The sequence below is a fragment of the Ostrea edulis genome, chromosome 6 (assembly GCF_947568905.1).
Source record: "Ostrea edulis chromosome 6, xbOstEdul1.1, whole genome shotgun sequence".
NCBI classification, from domain to species: domain Eukaryota; kingdom Metazoa; phylum Mollusca; class Bivalvia; order Ostreida; family Ostreidae; genus Ostrea; species Ostrea edulis.
This window is the reverse complement of record NC_079169.1, coordinates 68,028,975-68,036,822: the sequence shown is the minus strand read 5'-3', so window position 1 is coordinate 68,036,822 and position 7,848 is coordinate 68,028,975. Positions and strand designations below refer to the sequence as shown.

The 7,848-nt window shown below is 35.5% G+C and overlaps 1 protein-coding gene and 1 long non-coding RNA gene across 2 annotated transcripts in view; both read right to left on the bottom strand.

Moving 5' to 3' along the window:
* LOC125648158 (serine/threonine-protein phosphatase 6 regulatory ankyrin repeat subunit C-like) overlaps window positions 1–1,089 on the bottom strand; it is a 10,307-nt gene extending 9,218 nt beyond the window's left edge. Inside the window, exon 1 of the mRNA XM_048875098.2 lies at window positions 999–1,089. The gene's annotated coding sequence lies outside the window, so the exon portion shown is untranslated. The remainder of the gene's footprint in view (window positions 1–998) is intronic.
* A 4,394-nt stretch (window positions 1,090–5,483) lies between these two features.
* On the bottom strand, window positions 5,484–7,154 carry LOC130046915 (uncharacterized). The gene is made up of 2 exons (XR_008795977.1): window positions 6,984–7,154; window positions 5,484–5,662 (listed from the first exon to the last, which is right to left on the bottom strand). It is a non-coding gene; the product is annotated as an uncharacterized LOC130046915 (long non-coding RNA).
* Window positions 7,155–7,848: the final 694 nt, after the last annotated feature.

The window sequence follows — 7,848 nt, the reverse complement described above, 5'->3', positions numbered from 1 at the left end:
CTTGTATGGCATGTCCTACGATGCCCTAATTTGGAAATAAAGTAAATCCTAATTGATAAGAATTTACTCCCCCCACAATAATGGTAAGTTATACACAAGAATTGACATAATATTGATTCTCCTACAATAACGGCACTTATACAGAAGAACTGCCCCCCCCCCCCCCCCCCCGACACACACATACACACGAAATGGTAAATTATACCCAAAAATTTACTCTCTCCCACAATAATGGTACATTGTATGTTATACACGAGAACTGACACCCCCCCCCCAATAATTGTTCATACACAAGAATTGTTCCCTCCTCAGCCTCCCCCCCCCCCTCCGACCACTCCATTATTTCTCATGAAATAATATGAACTGTTCTAAAAAGGTTTTCTAAAAACTGAATTAATATCGTGTTTAAATATGCATACCAATAAACAAGGAAGAGAAGAAATGATAATTGTTCTAAGCACTTAAACTTGAGTAGAATATCTCTCAATTCTCTTCTGGTGTTAATTCTAGTTATCGTGTAAAACTAATACATGTATGTAATAAAGTTATAGAACAATATCAATAAAACGTTTGAACGTTTTTCATTTTACGATGATTCACAAACAAATTCTATATCTTTTACATATTATGCTTCTCCTCTGGGTAGAACTCGGGTTGCAGCGGCGATAAGCGGGGCGTTAACTATCGATATGATGACATTCAATCTTGTGACCTAACATTTGGGCATAATGTTGAATTATTAGGTAAAAATAAAGCATTTGAAATAAGTATTAAATAACGATTGTGACTATTTAAACTGTGGCAAAATGTCATTTTAGCTACAAAGCTGCAAGATACACACATATGCTGTGCCTATGAACAGAACTGTAATGCAGATACATTGTAATTAGATAATATTTGATGTTGTCTATATTAAATGTATTAACACTCAAGATTAAGTGTGTATGTGTATTAACCAGTCAATATCACATTATCATCAATATATATGATATACTCACAGATTCCATTTGCTTATCTTCCTTGACTGTGATATACTGCTACGGTTTCCTATTAAACCCTAACATTACGCAATATGCTACGATTGCATTGAATAGAAAACAACAAAAATCAATTGTTGGTATGGATGCCCATACCTGTGATAATTCTATGTTTTTCATGTTAATGTATCTTGTACACGTTTTGCACTAGTTATAACTCTACTTCTAAGATTCTAGCACTGTAGTCTGTAAAATGTAAAGAGCGATTAAAAAATCGTGAATTCATTATATTTCGTGGGGGTTATGTTTGTTGTATTTGTGTTGTGGGCTAATCCACGAATTAATTTAGAACCTCCATCAACAAGAGAAACTGAACTGCCTCAAAATTCTTACGCGTACTCACAAAATTAAATACCACAAATCAAAATTCTTACCAGTACTCACGAAATTAAATACCACAAATCAAAATTCTTACCAGTACTCACGAAATTGAATACCACAAATGCTTTCTTCCACAATGAAAATAAGAGATATGTACTATAATATAGAATCTCTCGTGTTTGGTGACTGGAAGTGATTTTTTCAACGAACCATGTGTTTTCTAATCTTGAGCTGTTACGGGTGAATGCTATGATAAGAAGCATATATTCATTCATGACAGATCTATCGTAACTGACGAAAAATTTGGAGTAACTCGGATAATAACGATGGTACGAAGACACCACACGGTGTGAAAATACAAAGCGTATTTTTGTGGGGGAGGAGATTATTAGATTTATGGGCTAAATATGAAAAAGAAAAACTTGATACCTAGAATGGATAAAACAGTATAAAAGAAATATTAAAATCCCACGTTAGACACATCAAAACAAAAAAAGCCTATCATCTATCCTTCTGCGTTTAGTAAAGCAGAAGCGATGAAAGAATTAGATAAGTTAACATTAAATATACTGGTTCAAGCTGACGAAGCTTGCAACAACATTAATATTGTCTTTGGTTATAAGACTTATTATTACGACTGTACTTTAAACGAACTTGACTTTAATTCACGTATTGCGGGCTGTCAATCAAAGCAAATTTTCAACCAATGAAACAATTGCATTTATTTAGCGCGTAGCAGTAAATTCGTGCTCCGTCGTATTCTCCGACAACACCGTGGCCAAACGTCATTTGGATACAACCATTCATACGCAGGATACAATCGTGCTTTTAACGCAGAGTACAACCAACCTCAACAGCAATTTACCATGGAGAGTGTGGATGTCCGTGAGGAGGGGTTAGAAAGTGGCCCATATTTTTCTTTATACAGATAATTCTTAAGAAAGATACAGCCTATCAGGTGATGCAGTGAATTCTGATTTGAATGATATATAGCATTCGGTGATATCCCCTATCACTTACTCAAACACCTCAACACAGTTAGAAGATTTCGTGGAATTGGTCTCAGTTGTTCGTTTTCTTCATTTTGTTAGAAAACAGAAAAATCCATCTAAAATTCAACTACATTAGTGTAAACACAACATTATTACAAATGTTGAAATTAATCGATCAACTTTGACGTTTAAAAGGTTGCAATATTATACAATTTGATTTATATGCAAAAATCTTAATTTGTATTTGATAATTTTCATATTTATATGCAAAAATCTTAATTTACATTCGATAATCATGATATTTATATGAGAAAATCTTGATTTATATTCGATAATCTTGATATTTATATGCGATAAATCTAGATTTATATGCGATAATTAAATGTTCATTAAAATGCAATATTATCATGTGGTTTTAACAGTCACTTGTCTTTTCTTTACTAAAGTGTAATCGATATACCCCCCCCCCCCCCGTAACTCCCCTATCCTCCTAACTATTTGAATTTAGATTTTCATCCAACATCGATCTTTTGATCTCGCCTTTTACATGAACATGCCCAGAATATGTACACGGGTAGTTTTAATGGATATTATGCATTTCAATAATTCTATTTGTATAGAATTCCTTGTATAGAATTCCTATACATGATGACCTTCATGCATAATATGCGGTACATCCCTCTAAATCTGCCACTGTCATAGGTGTCAGATTTATATCACTGCATTATGCAGTGGCGGATCCAGTGAGGTTTCCGGTAGTTGAACCCCCCTTTTGTCAGAAACTTGCTTTAAAAAGGTGAAAATAACGCATTTTGAGGGTGGATCCCCTTCCTGGATCCGTCCATGTTATGTAAATCTGCTTTAAAACACATTTTTATTTCAATATAGAATATTAGGTTTCTGTTAGAAACACGAGCCTGTGGTCACAAGTTGTAGTCCTTTCTTAATTCAAGGACAGCAACTTATCTGAATCAATCATTTAAAGCTATTATAGCTTTTATAGGATTTGAAACAATAGAAGTATATGTAGTATACGAAGATCTGAAAGTATATGGTGCCCACATCATTCAGTGTCCGTTCCTTTATAACTGTCAATGAATAACATGTACTAGCTTTAAAACAGAACATTCGGCACAATTATTGCAAGCATGTATATCAAAATATCTTTATTTCCATATAATACGCTTGTCGAACTATAGCAATTCCATTTTATTTGTAAATTCTGTCCAAAATGCGAGACAATGTCAGTGTGCCACGCGTGAGATCGAAATTATACTCATAATGAGAATATCGTTATAAAATGAAAACAAATCAATTCCAACAAGCTACGCCACGCGTGAGATCGAAATTATACTCATAATGAGAATATCGTTATAAAATGAAAACAAATCAATTCCAACAAGCTACATTCCGTGGAAAGTTTTACTCACGGGTTTGCTGAAAGTTTAAGTAGAAACAGAGATAACTTACGGAGCGTGTTCTGCGTAAAGAGCAGTTTCATCCAAACGTTTCCGTTTCTTTCTCTGAACTTGAAAGTGTCCATTATGCACGGCTACCCATGTCCTAAATCATAATGTATCGGTTATGCAAGAAAATTCGTTTGGAGTGTTTCCGGTTATGAGTTAAAAGAGAACAACACGCCGCTTCGACAGGTAGGTAGATCTGAGTTTTTCTTGTTTATGATAATTTAACCTTTGTTGACGAAAATCGGGGAATGTAGTCAGCTGTAGAAACGATTAAAGTACACGAAATAACCACAATTACCCATATCTAAAGCGGCAAGACGACATGAGATGATTTTCCGAGAGCAGAAGGAGGTTGAATTTTGAAAATTTCTCACAACTCTCGATTGTCAGGGTCAATATCGGCTCAATCAGCTAACCAGTCGAAATAAGTTGACCACTCTAGGGACGATTTGTGCAAGTTAAAATTAAAATACTCTACTTTTTTATGTTGGTGTTTGTATTTTGCCAAAATTTCTATCCAAACGGGTTAGATAATGCTTTACAGGATAAGTTATGATTTAATGGATTGGTTAAGATTTGGAGGAAAATTTGGTTAATACACACCCCGCTGATAGATACAGTAGTATTACGCACCTGAATGAGTTTGTATTACGTGACGTAATTTAGATTAGTATGTACGATTCTGAATCTGCAATAACCATTAATGCATGACTTAGGATTTATTGAAATTAATTCTTTTTATTTGAACGAAGGTATTTGAAAAATATTAGTCGTGTTAGGGAAAAAAAGATTGATACCGTTTTCGATTTGCGAATTCACCTCTACTCTTTCCCATGCAAAAAAAAAAATGTATAAGCTTTAGATATTTTTCTTCAATGTACATGCATGTACTCGTATATGTATATTTATTCAGGAACGTATTCACCAAAACTAAATAAAGATGCTGCTTATCCGGAACCAAAGACGTGGCAATCAAGGCTAGACCCAGATAGTATGTCAACTGTATGTATAGTAGGTGCAGAGAATTGAAGAAGATAGAGTGTATTATTCCAAGGTATGTATATGCAACTTATTTATGACTATGTAGAAAATTAACGGATTATGTAAATGTCGAATACTTATGCATGACCTTTAATTGTCAAATACTTAGGTAACGCTTATGCTTTCTTGATGAAAGGTGAAGATAACGAACAGTGACCAATCTCATAACTCCTATAAACAATACAATATAGAGAGTTGGGCAAACATCAGGCCCCGATCAGGCAAACGGAGTTGTCCGCAGCCAAAATCAGTGTGCCAAGAACGGTCCACCAATCGCTACATGATGTTGCACAGAATATGTTATTACTTTGCATTTTCTGGTCTAGTAGTTTACTTCAAATTCAGAACACCAAATGATAAAGTCTCTCTAAACTGCTATTAAGAAAGGTACCTGCAATTTGATACTCGTTTTTCTATACAAAGAAATAACAGCCCGTAAAACATTATGTTGACACAAGCATCACTCGAAACATCCGTGTATACAAAGTGAACTGTCTTACCTACTGTAACGTTTGCTTTGAAATGTTTTAGAAGAGAGCAAACGTTACAGTAGGTAAGACAGTTCAATCTGAGAGTTGTAAAATGCTGATAAATCTGAACGGAAGTAGGTATAACCAGAGACCATACTCAAGTAATCTCTCTTTAATGTTAAATACCAAACAAAAACAACAAAAGCAAAACGAGTAAGTGACCGATGTCAATAAAGCTATGTTGAATTTTCATATGCAAAGTCCGTTTCCCCTTTTAATTGATGGTAAACTTTGTCGCATCCTTTATATTCACACCCGTGCTGAGTTCTTTCCATCTGTAAAATACAAAATAATAGAATAAATAGTGTATGTTGTATTGGGATGGAAATGAAAACACTCAATGAATCTTTGCATAGGAACAGCTGAAGTTAGCGGTAAAAAAAAAAACTTTAGTATAGTATCAGTACTTGTATTTTTGCATGTATTTTTTCCATAGGCACCTGAAGTATGGATATTACTACCCCCCCCCCTTTGATAATTTTTTTTTTGGGGGGGGGGGTCCAATAATTTCTCTGAAATGTGTGAATTCCCTGTCTATCTCATCCCTCTGTCGATTCATGTAATCGTTTCACGCTTTTTGTAAGCTTTAGAGATTGGCCTTCTACTGGTATAATGAAATACGTTTAAAACACAGGCACTTACTTCATACATGAGCCACCCCTCCTTAATAATACCACAGGCACTTGTTTCATACATCATGAGTCTCCCTCCTTATTAATGAGGGGGACTCATGTATGAAACAAGTGCCTGTGGTATTATTAAGGAGGGGGGACCCTTGTATGAAACAAGTGCCTGTGGTATTATTAAGGAGGGGGGACTCGTGTATGAAACAAGTGCCTGTGGTATAAAAAGAGAAATTATTGCCACAAAAAAAATTATCATAAAAGGGGGGGGGGGTAGTAATATCCATACCTCAGGTGCCTGTGTTTTTTGTAGAAAATGTGTCTAAGAAGTAATTGACAAACAGTGTTCTCCGCACACAAAAATTTTGCTTAATAAACACAGACGCAGTGTTACATGAAATACTACTTGGTTTTCAAATGCTTCCGGTACCGCGTAATATAAACTTAATCCTAGCCGCATGACGGTTGGTTTCTTGATAAACCAGATCATTGAAAATAGCAAAAAATTGGACACTACACGTTGCTTCCCTTTTGTAATAACAAGAGATGCAGCGGGTGTGTATTAACCAACCTTTCCTCTAAATCATATCCAATTCATTAAATCAAAACTTACCTCCTAAAGCATTACCTGGCCCGTTTGGATAGAAATTTTGGCAAAATACAAATACCAACATCAAAAAAGTAGAATATTTTAATTTCAACTTGCACAAATCGTCCCTAGAGTGGTCAACTTATTTCGACTGGTTAGTTGATTGAGCCGATATTGACCCTGACAATCGAGAATCGTGAGAAATATTCAAAATTCAACCCCTTTTTCCTCTCGGAAAATCATCTCATGTCGTCTTGCCGCTTTAGATATGGGTAATTGTGGTTATTTCGTGTACTTTAATCATTTCTACAGCTGACTACATTCCCCGATTTTCGTCAACAGTGGTTAAATTATCATAAACAAGAAAAACTCAGATCTACCTACCTGTCGAAGCGGCGTGTTGTTCTCTTTTAACTCATAACCGGAAACACTCCAAACGAATTTTCTTGCATAACCGATACATTATGATTTAGGACATGGGTAGCCGTGTTATGCCTATACACAGTGTAAAAGTAAATTGTATCCTGTGTAGGAATGGTTGTATCTAAATGACGTTTGGCCACGGTGGACAAACAATCGCAGAACGAATACAGAGAGATCTAAAGCAAAATCAGACAAACGAAGACAAAAATGGTGAAGAGATGCAGTTGGGGGACGTGCAACACCGACGACAGGTATCCTGAGAGGCTAGAGGGAGAGTTAAATTCATCCCGTTTCCCAAACCGGCGACAGATTTTGAAAAATGCAAGCGGTGCTAGACTTACCAAATATCTAATTGTACGCATATTCATATTTGAGGATGTGTCCACGGTGCAGGGTGAGTATTGTTAATTTTATTATTAGACTTTTACCTTTTTCAAATGTTTTGCAATATAAACTTTGACGTTATACTCACTGTGACATCATAGTACTTTTTTTTTGAATATAGTCTTGCGTTACGTTGCTATGACAGATAAACAGGTTTTTTAAAAAAAATTACACCGAAAAACGAGACTCTGTGTGTGTGTGTGTGTGTGTGTGTGTGTGATATAAATACGCTGTTTTTTGCGATATACATTGTAAAATTGTGTTCATATCACACAGGGTCTCCGAGGAAAGATATGGGGATGCTTACTCCTCCTAGGCACCTAATCCCACCTCTGGTGTGTCTAGGGGTCCGTGCTTGCCAAACTATCTATTTTGTATTGCTTATAGGAGTTATGAGATTGTTCACTGTTCGTTATATTCACCTTTCATGTGCAATATGATA